The sequence below is a fragment of the Tachypleus tridentatus genome, chromosome 7, assembly GCF_004210375.1.
Source record: "Tachypleus tridentatus isolate NWPU-2018 chromosome 7, ASM421037v1, whole genome shotgun sequence".
NCBI classification, from domain to species: domain Eukaryota; kingdom Metazoa; phylum Arthropoda; class Merostomata; order Xiphosura; family Limulidae; genus Tachypleus; species Tachypleus tridentatus.
This window is the reverse complement of record NC_134831.1, coordinates 189,772,370-189,789,263: the sequence shown is the minus strand read 5'-3', so window position 1 is coordinate 189,789,263 and position 16,894 is coordinate 189,772,370. Positions and strand designations below refer to the sequence as shown.

General features: G+C 34.1%; 1 protein-coding gene across 1 annotated transcript in view; it reads left to right on the top strand.

Annotated features, from left to right (window-relative positions):
• The first annotated feature begins 1,273 nt into the window (after positions 1-1,273).
• LOC143257533 (PR domain zinc finger protein 1-like) overlaps positions 1,274-16,894 on the top strand; it is a 42,425-nt gene continuing 26,804 nt past the window's right edge. Inside the window, exons 1-2 of the mRNA XM_076516325.1 lie at positions 1,274-1,537; positions 5,713-5,870. The gene's annotated coding sequence lies outside the window, so the exon portion shown is untranslated. The remainder of the gene's footprint in view (positions 1,538-5,712; positions 5,871-16,894) is intronic.

The following is a 16,894-nucleotide window of genomic DNA, read 5'->3' as shown; positions in this document are numbered from 1 at the left end:
TCTCTTGACGACAAGAATGTTATTGATGTAATCTGATGATGTTTGGCAAAATAAAACAGATGAAGGACAAACAATATCGTAAATAAAATATATTTAATACCAGTGAGTATTATATAAAATGTCTGCGTGACATGTTTCTAAATTGGAAAAAAATCCATCACCATAATGGTGGAGGCGTTATAACATACAGTGTATATCACTATTCTTTTCTAAAGAGAAGCCCAACAGTTGACGATAGATGATGATGCCTATCTAACCACCAGTTCAAAATTATTTAAGGCAATGCAAATAGTTCCCAAGTAGCATTGCTCTAAATTCAACAAACAAAGAAAATCATTTTTTATTTCCTTTTATTGGTTAATTTATGGAATAAAAGTGTCAGTTTGTACATTTAAAGAATGTGAATATTTCTTTATTTCGAATCATAGCTACACCCCAGAGGTAGTTTTTAGTCCATTTTGGAGAACTCCAGTTTTAACGTGGCAGCTTACTTGTAACAACAATTAATGTGTTTGAAGCAAAGAGTGTAAACTGAATTTCATTTGAAATATGAATAATTTCTTCTGACATGTTTTAAAAATTTGTTTTAACAGTGATAACTTTCAGTGATGTCGAGAAACCCACTTGTTGAGAAATTTATATGCTAAAACGGCTCGTTTGGGTTGAGAAAATATTTTACATAGAAGAGCGAACAACGTTTCGACCTTCTTCGGTGAACCTGACGATGACCGAAGAAGGTCGAAACGTTGTTCTCTCTTCTAAGTGATAACTTTAGTAATCCGTAGTTAAAATGAGCTATATGTGTGCTGTTTGAGTTAACAGTTGTTTTCATAAACAACGTGCAAGATACTGGATTCACTAATTTTTTAATAGTGCTCTTAATTAATTGCTTTTTATTTCATTACTAAGTGACTTAAACATTTAAAATACTTCTGTAAATCTAATATGCCTTCAATTGTTTTCCTTTAAAAACTTGATTTCAGTTTTTTTTAAGTGCACATTGCCACAAGCCAACGATTTGAAACGATATACGCGTGCTCATATGCTGTAACGTAAAATAACGGGACAGGTAGGCTAAGTTTTGCTAGAGACAATTCACAATGAGGTGAACTTAAAGAAATCTCGTGAAACTAGCACGTGATTGGTCGTATACAGAGCGTCACCTACTGGCGACCACCAGCATGTGACCGACAAAGAAGCAGCGGTGATGGCCTGTCCTATAACGTGGTGTATATATAGTGAAGGTTGAATGGTGGCCCGGTCCTAGAGGAATGAATATCAGTCTGAAACAGGAAAGGATTGGAAAGTTCTAGGACGTCGTGTTTGTGAAATTATTAAGGAAAATCTTACGTTTTCGAAACCCAGTGATTTTTAAACTACGGTGGTTTTAAAATAATATTAAGAAGCTTAACCTAAATAACTAGTTGTTGCTAATCGTTACTTTTTGGATTTGATTTTTCAATTCTTGTGGTGGCATCATTGACTTTTCTCAACGAAACGTCTTCTGGTGATTTTCACTCATACATAAAAAGAAGAGGTAAGTTAACATCTTATGGCAACATCATTGGTATTGCTCTGAAAAGGTTTGATCAAATGTTAGTTAATTGTTAGAAAGGCGAAATGATCTTCGGGTAAGACATGTTACTTATGTCGTTGTTTCAACAAATATTGAAGTTCTGCTTAAGGAAACGCAAAACCAGGACAATGAACTCGAGTTACTTCACTGTTTACTTTCGTAACCGGATCTCAGAAAACAGTTTGATTGGGTTATTGTATCACGTACCTTGACTCCTGAAACCCCATCTTAAGAATTAAGAAAATATTTTCCATTATTAATTTGAAATAAAATTATGCCCTTATATTTTGCCTAATAAATAAATAAGTAATAATAATAGAAGTGGATAAGAAGTGAAAAAAATGGCTATTTTCGACCTTAACATATCATCAAAGGTATTCATAAAAATTGTAGAAACTATGATATTTTGATAATCAATTCGATACAATAATGTTGAAAGTTCATTTTTTCTTAGTCAAGAAAAATGAAAAAAATGTTTTGAACCATAAATCTTATCTTTTTGCACAGTCGTTAGAATCGTTTACTTATTTAAAATTTTGACTTAATCATCTTATATTTCTAGTAGTATGATGTAATTTTACGAGAAATAGAATTTTTAAATAAATGGGTTCAGTGGTGAGTTTGAATTAAGTTTTTATTTTATTAATACCATAAAATTAGTCAAATAACTGAGGCCGTGAGCACTCGGAAATAGTAATGCTAGACCAGGAAGTACACTGAAGAAGGTTGAGCTTGCTTGTACAATAGAAATACTCGGGTGTGCTCGGGTGTGCTCTAAGGAATATAACCAGGAAGTGCGCCTGCGTCAAAAAAGTCTATTTTATATTACCCTCAGTGTAAAGAATATAACTAAGAAATGCGCTTGTGTCAAAGAAGTCTGTCTTGATATTGTTTTACACTGATATTAAAAATAACTTATTTCTGTAAAACATTCATGCACGATGTTGGATAACGATTTTGTAAAAGGTAATTTGTGGACATTTATCAAAACAGTAATGTAATATTATTTTTTACTGTGTTTCTTTATTGTTTCAAAGAAAACGAAATATCTGAAAAATCAAACGAACACATGCAACAGATATAAAGAATAAGTTTACCGTGCTAACCACGTTCCAAATATGTAACAATAACCACGTTAACGTATTGGCATAACTTTTTATGTATAACTACAACAACATTAATATTTTGAGCACGCTTTTTAAACGTAGTTATAACACATTAATTAACGTATTGACCTTATGTATTATACACAATCGTGGAAATATTAACGTATTAACCATATGGAGTTATTTCAAGTAACAACAAAAACATTTTTAAACAAAATTGTGTGCTCTTACGTCACTGATGAAAAATGAAATTCTATATGGGTTAGAGAAATTATTGTTATTATAACTTCCTATATGCACGAATTTTATTTTAGCTTTATGAATATTTATCCATTGCCGTTTCGGAAAACAGTACATTAATATTAGGTATTCCTGGCGTTTTGGGATAATAACCTTTAATTATGCATACTGGAACTCAGTTTATACCTCGAACGAACATTGACACTTGTAGTTGTACCTGCGAAATGACGGTAAAATTTATGTTCGATTAACAGCGTGAGAAGAAAAGAACTTAACTGGTAAGCTTGGAAATAGAAATGGTGTGTGTGTGTGTGTGTGTGTATGATTCAGAATGAAGAAAACAACTGCATTTGAACCTAGTGCGGGAGGCTAACTGTTGTCTGAGAAATGGTCGATGAGGGAACATAAAATGTACTTTACATTCTTGATTCAGCTTGATCTGAGTGAATTGATTGGACTTTTTTACGAATATAATCGATAAGCTAAATTTTTTTAAAACTTTAATTCTAGATTAAACAATAAACTATTTATATAAGAAATACGTGTATTTAGTTTTCGATATTTAACATCATCTTAGTATGTTTGAAATTCTTCTTGTTAGTTTTATTGTATCCAAGTGAATCTATTTGTCACCAGATTAACATTCATGAACAGAACGCTTTGCTACCTGGTGGTCATGTGATCACTCTATTTTAATTTCATTGGAGGACTAGATATCCCAAGTCTGAAAGTCAAATATTCTGCTCGGATGTGTTGATATAAATGTTCATTAATGAAGAAAGTTTATGTAATACCTAGGTTTAATTAAAAGAAAACTTTAACTTGAAGTGTGTTGAATATAAAGTAAAATGATGCAGACGCACAAATCCTGAAGTATCACCATCTACATACTAGTTTTCGTAAAGCCCCGGCGCCCGGCATGGCCAAGCGCGTTAAGGCGTGCGCTTTGTAATCTGAGGGTCGCGGGTTCGCGCCCGAGTCGCGCCAAACATGTTCGCCCTCCCAGCCGTAGGGGCGTTATAATGTGACGGTCAATCCCACTATTCGTTGTTAAAAGAGTAGCCCAAGAGTTGGCGGTGGGTGGTGATGACTAGCTGCCTTCCCTCTAGTCTTACACTGCTAAATTAGGGACGGCTAGCACAGATAGCCCTCGAGTAGCTTTGTGCGAAATTCCAAAACAAACAAACGTAAAACCCCACAGTGGTATATCTGCGAACTTTTACCACCAAAAGCCGGATTTCTATACCCGTGATGGGCAGAGTACAGATAGTTCTTTATGTAGCTTTGTGCTTAACAAAAACAAAACAAACCTTTGTGAAACTATCTAGACATCTGACAGTACTACGAGCATTAAACAGTTTTTCTTCACGATTTGAATATAAAAATGTGAGTGTTTTATTTTTAAAACAAATCAAAATTACACTAATGAAAGTAATATTTTATTATCTTATGGTGGTTATAATATTTTTTAATGTCGTAAGCTTGGGTAATGATTAATCAGAACATTCTGCAGTGAAAATAATCCAGAGTATATACTGCTAACACAAAGCGCACTATATCTGCTAGAATATTAATATTAGTAGTTGCGATGCTGTTTATAGTAGCAAATCACATGATAAAACATACCTCATGAAATAAACTGAATTGCTATTGTTTTCATCTGTTGGATGTACTGTGTTTTTATGTAGTTTAGAAAGTGTATCTGTGAGGATATCTGTAATTTTGGAAGTACCGTTTTTTTATATCTACAAATTTATCTATGAATACTCTAATATTGGTAGTATCGCCTTCATCCAATTTTCCATCATTATCTGTGAGCATTCTTCAATATTTTTGTAACGCCTTCTCATGATTATGAAATATATTTTGATGGAATAAGCCATTTTCATGAAAATAGTCACGCAATAAATTAGGCTATTGTGAAGGACGTTTACCTTAAAACTGGTAGATAAGTTATTGTCGAATTGGTTATTTTTTTCTAATATACACACAAAGCTTCTCGAGAGATATCTGTGCTCGTTGTCCCTGATTTTCAACTTATAGAATAGAGAAAAAACAGCTAGTCTTGTTTGTTTTTGAATTTTGCGCAAAACTACACAAAGGCTATCTGTGCTAGCCATCCCTAATTTAGCAGTGTAAGACTAGAGGGAAGGCAGCTAGTCATCACCACTCACCACCAACTCTTGGGCTACTCTTTTACCAAGGAATAGTGGAATTGACTGTCACATTATAAGGCCCCTACGATTGAAAGAGAGAGCTTGTTTGGTGTGACGGGAATTGGGTTCCCGTCCTCAGATTACGAGTTGAGCACTCAAACCATCTGGCCATGCCGGGCCAACAGCTAGTCAACAATATTTCCTGCAGCTAACTAACTATTGCATTATTTTTCTTTGAAAGAATAATGAGATTTGATTTTTTGTCCTTAATATGTTCCCATGGACCGCAGATGATGAGCCTTCCGAGACATTTTCCTTCACATGTCTTTATGTATAGTTTGTTTTTCTTTCGGGAAATTGATAAGTTCTCAAAAACTCAAGTTCAATGTTCATGACTTAATCTTTTTTGTTCTTAAAATGTTTTTTTGAAAACAATGTTTAGAAGAGACCCCATATTTACTATTAATATCTTGCCATATCATCGACCTGATAAAAGTATTAATAGGAACAGCTCTTAGTTTAACATGTTTCAGTGTTATTGTAGTAAAAATAAATATGCAGTTTTCCTTGTTTCCTATCAATAAAAGTTGCCAAACTTGCTTGTAACTCATGTTTTATTTTTTTCTATTTCTAGTGCTTTGGAACACCCAAAAAAGGTTTTAAAGTGTTGGAAAAATATGAACCATTTGTAAAAAACGAAACAAACGATACAGTAAATCCACTCTTTGACCATAACAGCTTCCCCAACTTCGATGGTGTTCTGGAGAAAACATTTATTGTTTACTTGTCACGGTAAGACAACTCTACCAGTTGACCTCAAGCCCATTTTATTTTTAGACCCCCTATAACCACTTTTCCCTTTTCCATCAATAGGCTTGGATTTGGTGAGGCATTGCTGGAATTACTTAAAAACCAATATATAGAACTAACCGTTTTATGTGTGTGATGGAACGTTGTGTGGTTAAAGTAATGGGATGATGCTGTGTTGTTAAAGTAATATAAGTGAGTGGTTAAAGTGATAGAGCACTACGCGGTTAAAGTAATGCGATATTATAATGTTAAATTTATTGACTATTATATGATTCCTAGAATACATTTAAGGTTTAAGCGGGTTTGACTTAAACCACTTTGGTTTAAGATACTTAAATCTGAAAGCAGATTAATTTTTTTTAAATCATTGCTATCTTAGATTCGTCTCTTTTCTTCTGCAAAATCTGAAGTGAATCTAAAAAGATGTGGTTTCAGAGTTACTTTCACACAACTAGTAATATGAAAATGAGTACGTTTCTTAGCGTACTATCTACTATATAATACATACTGTACCCCATGTATATGTTATATATTTCTGCATAAGTTCACTCTTCTAAAACGTAACTTAGCTCCACTGACCTTTGTATATGGTATTAAGTATTAGTCATAGCTATAAAACAATTTTGAATGACATGAACAGATTTAACATAACTAACTAAACAAATATAAACAAAATAATCATATTTATATCATGCATTCAACGCAACGATAACATTGGCTTACTGGTGTGCCAATCGGCATATGAAACAAGTTAACTGAAAACGAGACTTGGACAGCATTCGACCTCTCAAGAACACTGTTTCCTCCTATTCTTCCCAGCTAACTCTGTTATGCTCTGACAGTGTCACAACCACCAGCGAGCCAGTATGTGCTTCTTGTGGATGTTGTTCTCAAAACCAGGATGAACTAAATTTGGAGTTTTGATAAGTAGGTCCTCTCAGAATTAAAAAAAAAAGATATATCGATAATAGACCTTATCCGTTTGCTATAGACTAATTCTGTAAAACGAATTATTGTACTTACAAGAAAGACCTTATAAGTTTGGTATAGTTTAACTCTGTAAAAGATTAAAATTGGTTTGAATTGAATTTCACGCAAAGTTACATGAGGGCTATCTGCGCCACTAGACCCTAATTTAGCAGTGTAAGACTAGAGGGAAGGCAGCTAGTCATCACTGCCCACCGCCAACTCTTGGGCTACTCTTTTACCAATGTATAATGGGATTGACCATGACACTATAACTCCCTCACAGCTGAAAGGGCGAGCATGTTTGATGTGATGGAGATTCGAACCCGCGACTCTCAGATTAGAGTCGAGCGCCTTAACCACTTGGCCATGCCGGGCCTGAAATGAATCTTAAAAAGGAGACTTTTGTGTCTACTATGAAATATGCAGACTTCCAATAGTAATAGTTTTATGAGTAATAAAGTTTAATGACAAATATCACCATCTATGCAAGCAATACACACACACATTTAGATTACTAAGAAAAAAAGACTAATTTAGCCTTGTCTGTTTGCATGACCCGAATATCGTTTAATTAAAACTAAACTTAAAATCTTTGGTGGTTTCTTCTAGTATTCACGTCTTTCTATGTTTAGCAGCAGAAGTCATAATATCTGCACTTGGAAGTCAAAGATATCATGTTCGTGTAAAGTTCATTTTTGCAAGCAGTAAAAGAATGCGATTTTTTCATCACTTGAAAAACTTTGATGGATAAAACAAGTAATTGATTCAGCCCATAATACAAAAAACAACATGAGCTTCTTTGTTCTCTTGACAAAAAATATCTTAAGTTTGTAATAACAGTATCACGTATTCGAGTGTATCAAATTAAATACAAAAAAGTAGGATTTACTTGGTCGCAAAGTTTAGCCAAGGGTACCAAAGCTTCGTGCGTACTCTAAGCAGCAATGTTCAGCTATGAGTATTTATTTCTTATATTTTGACCTCATACAAATACAGGAGCTTTTAGGCTATCGCTTTAGTTCTACCTTTCGCAGATGAGGGCGAGTTCATTGCCAAGGGCTCCACGGAACTGGGGCAAGGTAAGGGTAAGGCACACTGTCGGTCAATGACCCTGCGTTCTCATTGTTGAGAAAGCTTCCAGCGTTACCTCTGCTTCGGCTGGCCTAGTCTTCGTGGACCAGAACTCAGGAATACGGTACCTTCAGGTAGAAGAGGACAAGAGAGTTCCGGCTTCCCCAGTAGGAATGTCTTCATCTGCCCCTTCTGAGTCAAACGTGCTATTGGTAGACAAAAACCTGCTAAGTAGAACTTATCGCGGAAATAGTAGTGTCTTACAAGGCACTTAAAAAATTTAAAACGCCATATTGTGGATTCTGTAATGCGAAACAAGTAGATGTTTTCACTCGTGTAAAACTGACTTGAACGTTTTTGTGTTTTTTTTTAATATCATAAGATTTAAATTAAGCTTTTAATATAATTTTAACAAACCATAATGTAATAAATAATACGGCATGAAGACGTTATAAAAATGATGTCTATTATTCATGAAGTTTTTGATGGCAGAAAGCTCAAAACATTCCTGCTTGTAAGAAATTTAAATGTTTATATATTTTACAAATATATATATATATATATATACATATATATTTAATGTGTTAAATAAAATCAAATTAGAAATATCTGAAACAGTGAATAGAAAATATACGTAGGTACTGTTATAAGACGGATTTAAATCAAACAAATGAAGACGTAAATGCCTTGAAAATTTTGTTTGTTTCGTTTTTTTTTTAACGCAAGTCTGTAAAATGCGTTCTGTCCACCGTTGGTAATTGAACCACTGATTTTGGTGTTGTAAGTTAATAAACATATCGGTGACCTTTCAGGAACGGATATATCGTGAGCTGGAACTTTTGCAACTTATATTTTATATGAATATATAACATTTTATTTCAGTAAATATAATTCACGAATTTACAAAAAAAATTTATTAGAGCACATTATAATACGGGAAATGGTCAGGGTTACACACTAGTAAATAAACGACTGATCATTTAGACCTATTGTAAATTTATTGCTTAAAGTGAAATATTGTTTGGTAAATAAAGGGATTTTTTAAATTCAGTGTTTAAAGGCTAAGGTTCTATATGAAGTAGTGTGAGAAACTGTAAGGAAACAAAAGTGTGGGACACAACTTTCGTTTGGTGATTTATAAAAAGAACAGTGAGCTATAAGGATCACATCGTTTTTATTTACAGTTTCAAATAAATAAAAGAAACAGGAACCCTTTGTTAAGTATCATTTGAGAAGATAGACGTTTAAAACAGGTGGTAAAGGCACTCGACTCGTAATCTGAGGGTCGCGAGTTCGAATCCCCGTCATACCAAACATGCTCGCCCTTTCAGCTGTGGAGACATTATAATGTGACGATCAATCCTACTATTTGTTGGTAAAAAAGTAGCCTAAAAGTTGGCGGGGGGTGGTGATTATTAGTTGCCTTTTCTCTAGTCTTGCACTGCTAAATTAGGGACTGGTAGCGCAGATACCCCTCGTGTAGCTTTGAGCGAAATTCAAAATAGCAATAACATTTTGGATTTAGAAATGACAGCTGCTGTCTGGTTGTTATGTGTTCTTCGCTCTGTAGGTAAAATGAAACAGTAATATCGTCTCTGTAAGTCAGAAAACGATTTTAACTTTATGGAATCTTTCGATGCTAACATTAGTTAGTATTTAATATGCCGTATTTGACAAGACAAAATATGTAGATACGAATTACATTTGTCAAGAAATGTTTATTGTCATCCTACAAAAAATAGTTCATTCCATAACACCACATGCGGTTCCCATTGATCAGTGCAGCGGTAAGTATACGGATTTACTACGCCAAAATAAGCGGTTCAATTCCTCTAGCACAGCAGGTAACCCAATGTGGCTTTACTATAAAAAAATAAACCCCATTGATCAGGCGTCGATTGTGTTACAAAACTTGGAAATTAAGCAGTCCAAGGTTAGAGTCGATAAACACACTCTACATTTTGAAATGTGATGGCGGAAAAAAAAGTAGCTCTGTAGACGACGGTTGCTGCTGACTGACCTTCCTTCAGTCAGATGTTCTAAAGCACAGATGATCATCCCTGAATCATCAATGATCTAATCGCTTAGAACAGATGTCGTCGCTTAGGTTTACAGTAGTTTGTTGTTTGTTTTGAAATGTACTGTATACAATAACATGTGCTAACACTAATTTTAATCGTTCTGTATTCGTTTACTAGCTATATCATTACAAGCCATTTAATGTGCAGAAAATGCATAGACCCTTTAAACTTGATTGAAATTGTCCTTACAAGCCGGGGCCTGGCATGGCCTAGCGCGTTAAGGCGTGCGCTTCGTAATCTGAGGGTCGCGGGTTTGCGCTCGAGTCGTGCCAAACATGCTCGCCCTCCCAGCCGTGGGGGCGTTATAATGTTACGGTCAATCCCACTATTCGTTGGTAAAAGAGTAGCCCAAGAGTTGGCGGTGGGTGGTGATGACTAGCTGCCTTCCCTCTAGTCTTACACTGCTAAATTAGGGACGGCTAGCACAGATAGCCCTCGAGTAGCTTTGTGCGAAATTCCAAAAACAACAAAAAAAAAACAACAGTACTTACAAGCCAATTACCCGTATTGATAGTGCATTATATTTGCGCGTGACGTATTCATGACGTTATATCTACACCCTAAGCATGGAGAATAAAATCTTCCGTGACGCAAAAGAGAGGCGAAGTGGGAAAATCGTCACCCCTATTGCAAATCTATATGCATACAGGATATAAATGTCGCAAATTTGGGGGTTGCACATTGAGTATTAAATTTTTTTTTCAGTATCACATAAGCAAGAGTTTCATTATAGTATGATGTTAACATCAGATAAAGAAGAGTCTATTATCCTGTAATTGTAGTTCAGTCAGCTCTACTCGTTTTATGTCGGACAACTGCTGTATATAACTGGTTACGATTTTTCACAACTGTCGTTTTATCAAAGTAGCCTACTTTAGCACGTGGTCACGATTTGTGCCTTGTATACGATGGTTATTTTTCTTGGTATTTTAATATGCCATGATTGAAAGTGTTTTCTTAACCTAACGTTGAAAAGTGTTTTTTTTTTTAACAGGTTCTTGATATTTTGTGTGTGAAAAGCTTTTATTTATTTTTTACCTTTCAAACCGTTAAACTGATATGAACGTGATTTTTATCAAAATTATTATTTTTTCTTCATTAAGACGTACTATTAAGAAAACTTTTGATGTATTTTTAATCCAATTCTGAACATAACACTGCCAACTAAATTGAGTGGGCGGTTTCTTTAAGCCTGCCTATTACCGAAGGTAATTTAGTTGTGTTTGAGAACCCTGCCCGAGGTCTTGAGTTTCTGTCCGGTGTCTGTAGGAGTATTGCTAATAGGGCCAGGGTTAGTTGTGATGTCAGATTAACAGAAGTGTCACAGAAAAGGACAAAAACGTGGATCAACAGTTGGAAACTTAAATTACGTTAAACCTGAATGGATTAAAAATAACTATTGCTACTCAACCACGACTGTCTCTAAACTTCCTGGCGTAAAAACAATTAAATTTAACTGGCAAAAATAAAAGCTTTTAACATCTCACTATTAGTCAACAAATGTCTGTGACGAAAATATCATCAAAATCTGAGACTGTTCAATTGAAAGTACGATTAATGTGTAGTTATTGATATCAGCTTTCGATCAGAGCAAGCTTAGATCAAAATCAAATATCAAGAGTATGGCCAGGTGACAAACAACCTCAACTATTCGTTGGCGAAAGAGTAGCCCAAGAGTTTGTGGTATGTCTTCCAGTGCTAAATAAGGGACTGCTAGTACAGATAATCCTCGTGTATCTCTGGGCAAAATGCAAACAAACCAGTAAAACATTAAGCCAGTAATGAGTATACGTAACTGATTCCATTGTTTCAAACCTGTTACTAATAAAGAGATAATGAAATAATTTGTTTCGTCAATCTGGTGCCTTCCTTGTTAAAAGAGTTTCCGATTTGTATATTGTTTCTTATACTCTGAACACCAGCAATTTATTAGAACATTTAATGTGAAAGAAACGATATGGGAAACACGTGAACTATTTTATTTGGATATGTTTTTCTCAACTCGTGAACATTTTGCATACTCGAAAATTAAAGTTTATAAAGTCATACTTTATATTGGGAAATTTTCCGTCACTAATCATGACATGCGATCTGGAAAGATAAAATTTTTTGACGAAATATCAGACAAAATATATAGCTTGTGGTAGAACTTAATAAGCTACACGTGTAGAAACTGACCTTAACCTTAATCGGGTACAAGGGTTGTCACTAAAAAGCAACTCTTTTCCTGTTAGACTATTGCACTCTTGAGAAATTTATGAATACGAGATATAGCACATTTAAAATAGAACGCACAGTATTTCCCAAATTATACCCAATATTTTGAAAGAAAAAGAAAAATTCTGGGTGGCAACAGTTCGAAAATGGTTTGAAAAATCTAACTAATAATAATAAAAACTACATCTAAACTTATAAAACTTGAAGTTCTTTAGGCTAAAGTAATTTAAACGTTAGCTTGCATTTTATGTATTTTTTCACAACCACCTTTTTACAGATTTCAAACGCGATTAATATCTCAACTGAAGTTCAGCGTAAGTTACTTTCGCGTTTAGCAAGATTTTGTGTTTAAAGCCTCAGTTTTCATTTTTTAGCTTCTCAGAATGAATTGCGACCAGTAAATGTTCGGCTTTTTCAAAGCACAAACAGATTCAGAACTTCACACCCAGCTGAAATTGCCTTAAAATCTTGCTATGGTCTCATCCTTAATAGCTAATGAAATGAATATTGCTATAGTATCATCATTAATAGCCAAATAACTGAATATTGTTATAGTCTTGTCCTTAATAGCCAGTGAATTGAAAGCTGAAATCTGCTGCTAAAGGAAGTGACTGGCAAGCAGTCTTAGATTCCGCCCTACCTTGATATCTTATTTTTTTAAAAGCGTTATTTTTATTTTGTATTTTACTAATATTTTCCAAATGAGGAGAACCTCATTACCACAGTAACGTAAAAATAAGTTACGTTTTAGTCATCTGATAATCCTAAAAACATCTGAACTTATAGTTTCTGTCATTAACAATGAACGAACTGAATGCAATCGGTACAAATATTCAATGTGTTTGAGGATATAAATACGTAAAACTCGCAATAGTGGTGCATTTTTGTTCATGTATTATTCCTTGTGGAAAATGAAAAATTAACTTCGTTACAAACACAATTCCTTATTGTGTACAGATATAATAAAACAACAAAGTACCATTTTATGCACTGAAAAATCGGTTGTTTAGTGTGCTTAATTTTTCCCACAGTTGCACGCCACCATAGAAGTATAATAATGTATGTAACCCAATCGTTTAGAGAAATTTTTAGTATAAAAACTTATTGTTCAAACTAGTTATCTTTGATCGGTCAGAACTCTTAAAGCACAAAGAGTCACAACTACAAAATTCGCAATTAAACATGCTATTCGTCCGAAGTCGCCTTCTAATACTCAATAATTGGGTAGGCTGCCTCTCAGGGACAACACCGCCAGTGCCCTTGGCACACAGCCAATATTAAACTTTAAGACGTTCGTAACTGAGGGAAGGGCGGTGGCAATGACGTCAGATGTAGAGCACATTTTTTTTATTGTACTTAGGCCTTGAAAATAACTCCAAATTAATGTTTTAGGTACTTAAGAAACCAATTTTTCTTACCTTGAGTTACTCTATATGAAGGTTATGAATGTAAGCAGACATTACTGTTATGAAGTGTAAAGCTGTAACAAAGTAGCATTCTTCAGTTTCGCAAATAAATGGATACGTTAAACTCTTAAAATTGCAAAATAGAGTAAAATAATTGTGTTCTCTTCAAAATAATATTATTTCGGACACCTTAACTCTTAGTTACAATTACCTAATGTTTAGAAATACATTTCTATAAGCTAATTTTCAATGTTCTAATTTATTTATGTACCAGAGAGAGTGCATAACTTGAGTAATTTTATAAAAGTTGTCATAAAATATCTACAATGGTAATGAATGTTATTGATCGAGATTTACATGATTGTCCATTATAAATATAAAAATCATTGAGCCATTGATAGTTTTTAATTAGCAGAGATCCAGTCATTCAGTGAAGTATGTAAGGAAAGTAATCTGTAGCCAACGCCAAGGAAGAAATAAACTAATTTGTCACCATTAAACGGACTGAACGTACTTGGCCTTTATTTCACTACGTAATTTAAAGAAACCTTTCCAATAAAAGAATACGTTACAACACATAGGTTATAAGTGAGATTATTGTGATGAAAATAAAATATATCTTCACTCAATTCCAAAATGATAACCAAATCAGAAACGAGGTCAAAACTTCACTAAAAAAGAGTGTGTGTTTTCTTATAGCAAAGCCACATCGGGCTATCCGCTGAGTTCACCGAGAGGAATCGAATCCCTGATTTTAGCGTTGTAAATCCGTAGACTTACCGCTGTACCAGCGGGGGACCACTAAAAGGAAGAAACAGTTAAAGGAAGGTTGAGAAGAAAGGGACAGAAAATTTCAAGAACGAGGCCATAAATTAAAATGAGATCGAAAATAAACAGATAATTAGAAGAATGAGACGAAATGTTTAATAACGAGTTATGAGCCAAAATAAGTTTGAGTGAAGGTAAAATCAACGAAGCTAAAGAGATGTAAGGAGAGAATGCAACAACAAATTTGAATACTTTCAGAAAAACATCAATGAAGTGCACGAATGCTACAATGACAAATGTGGAGAAGTAAAAAAGACAAAAAAGTAAAGAAAGTCATCAATGAGGTAAAGAAACCATCAGTTATGAAATAATAAATTGGAAAACAAACTATTAAATGCAAATATTAAGTCAGCCACACTCCATTTTTCTTTGGTTTGAAGTTCCAACCTAAAATACTATCTAATACAAAATATGGAGTAAGAAAATCTATTTATTCTACAACTGTTACCATGTGTGCTATGTCACCTATTACTAAAGGACCTGCATGGACTACTCTAGCCATGTTACTACCAAATCCAGTTCCAAACTTCAGTTGACTAACTTAGAGATAACCATCTTAGGTCATCTCTAGGTTAGCAAAAGGAGAGTTTGCAACTGATCGTTGGCGGGCACATGTCTCAGGGACGAAAGTATAAACGGGTACTGGATTGTAGGGTCGTTGTAGTTAGATATTAAGTTATTAATTACTATAGGTATAAAGGTGTTCCTTCATATTGGTTTAATTTTGGCTTTAGTTGTTGTACAAGTAAGGCTTCTTTGATTTTGCGTTTATTTATATTTGTTTCCCTCTTTACTATATGGGTGTTTTCTATGGTTATGTTGCGTTTTTTTGATTTGCAGTATTCAAAAACGTGTGAAGGTGATTTTTTGTTGTTCTTTGAATTTGGTTTCCTTTTTCTGCTTGTTTTTCCAATTTAGAAGTCGTAACAGTTATTGCATTGTATTTTATAAACAATGTTCATGTTGTGTTTGTCATTGTAGTTTTTACATAAAATGGACTTTCGTTTTGTACTTGTGTTTTGAATAAATTTGGTGTTTACTAGAATGTTGTGTTTTGTTATAAGATTTTTCCAAATGTTGGTTATTTTTTGCTCATGTCGGGAATATATTATATGCAGAAGGGTAAGATTTTGTAGTTTGTTGTATTTTGGGATTTATTATTGTTTGTTTGTTGTTGGTCTAAATGTGTGCGTATAATTTTTTTCCACGGTTTTTTGAGGAAATTTGTTGATGTTGATGAAGTGTTGTTTTATTTTGTTGATTTCATCGTTAATTTTATCGGGTGAACATAGCTTTGTGGCTGTGTTTATTTGGTTTCTTAATATGTTGAGCTTTTGTTTTGTTTCATGTGCCAAGTCCCAGGGAATGCATAATCAAGTATGGGTGATTTTTCTATGGATTTCTGTTTTGAATTGTGTATCAGTTCTAGTGATCTTGAGATTAAGAAATGCTATTTGGTTAGTTTTTTCCTGTTCACAGGTGAACTTATAGTTGGGGTGTATAGAGTTAACGTGGTTGAAAAACTAAGTGTGTTATATAGTTGTGAATCCAGCAATTGTATCATCAACATACATGTACCAATGTAGTGGTGGCTGAATTGATCGCTTTAGATTCAATTTGTGTCATAAAAATGTTGGTTAGAAATGGTGACACGGGATTACCCATACTTAGGCTATTTATTTGAAGGTAGCTGTGGTCTTGAACATAAAGTTAGTTTTGGTGGTAGTGAATTCTATGGGAGTTGTTAATTGGTTGCTGGGGATATGTATCAATGGGTTAAGGTCTTGGATATAAAGTTCCAATGAAGTTGTGGTTTTGAAATATAAGGAGTCATTGAAGACTTAACCTTAAAGACTTAAAGCAATTTATAATAAAATGAAAAGGTGTGGCTGTGTAATCCATGTCATAAGAGTTTCATTTTCAAAGTTAAGCAGGTGCTGGGAAGGGGCACATATTATACTGAAAAGAATAAAAAAACAGGCCATTCAAGACAAAGGTCATACATCGTGATGATCTTTGGAAGTACGTTGCTAAGTGAATAGTCAAATGACTAGTTACATAGACGAATTTTTCAGGAAAACTCAAACTTCTGATGAACCAATAATTCTTATTAAAACCACTTCCACTTGAAACCCACTTGAAGTAAAAATGTACCTTAAGACGGCTGGTATGGGTATTAAAACTTTTACTAATAAAACAGAGAACAACATTTCGACCATTTTAGGTCATCGTCAGGCTAATTTGAGATACACTAATCAACACTATTTATTTACACTAGTATCAGAGTGTCATAACATACATTTTTAAAATGCATTACTTTCTCTCTTCTTTTGTTTGTTGTTAAGTTCAAAGCTGCACGCACAATGGGCTATTTACGCTATGCTTAAATCATGGATAAAACCTCGAATATTAGTGTTATAATCCCTCAAACTTA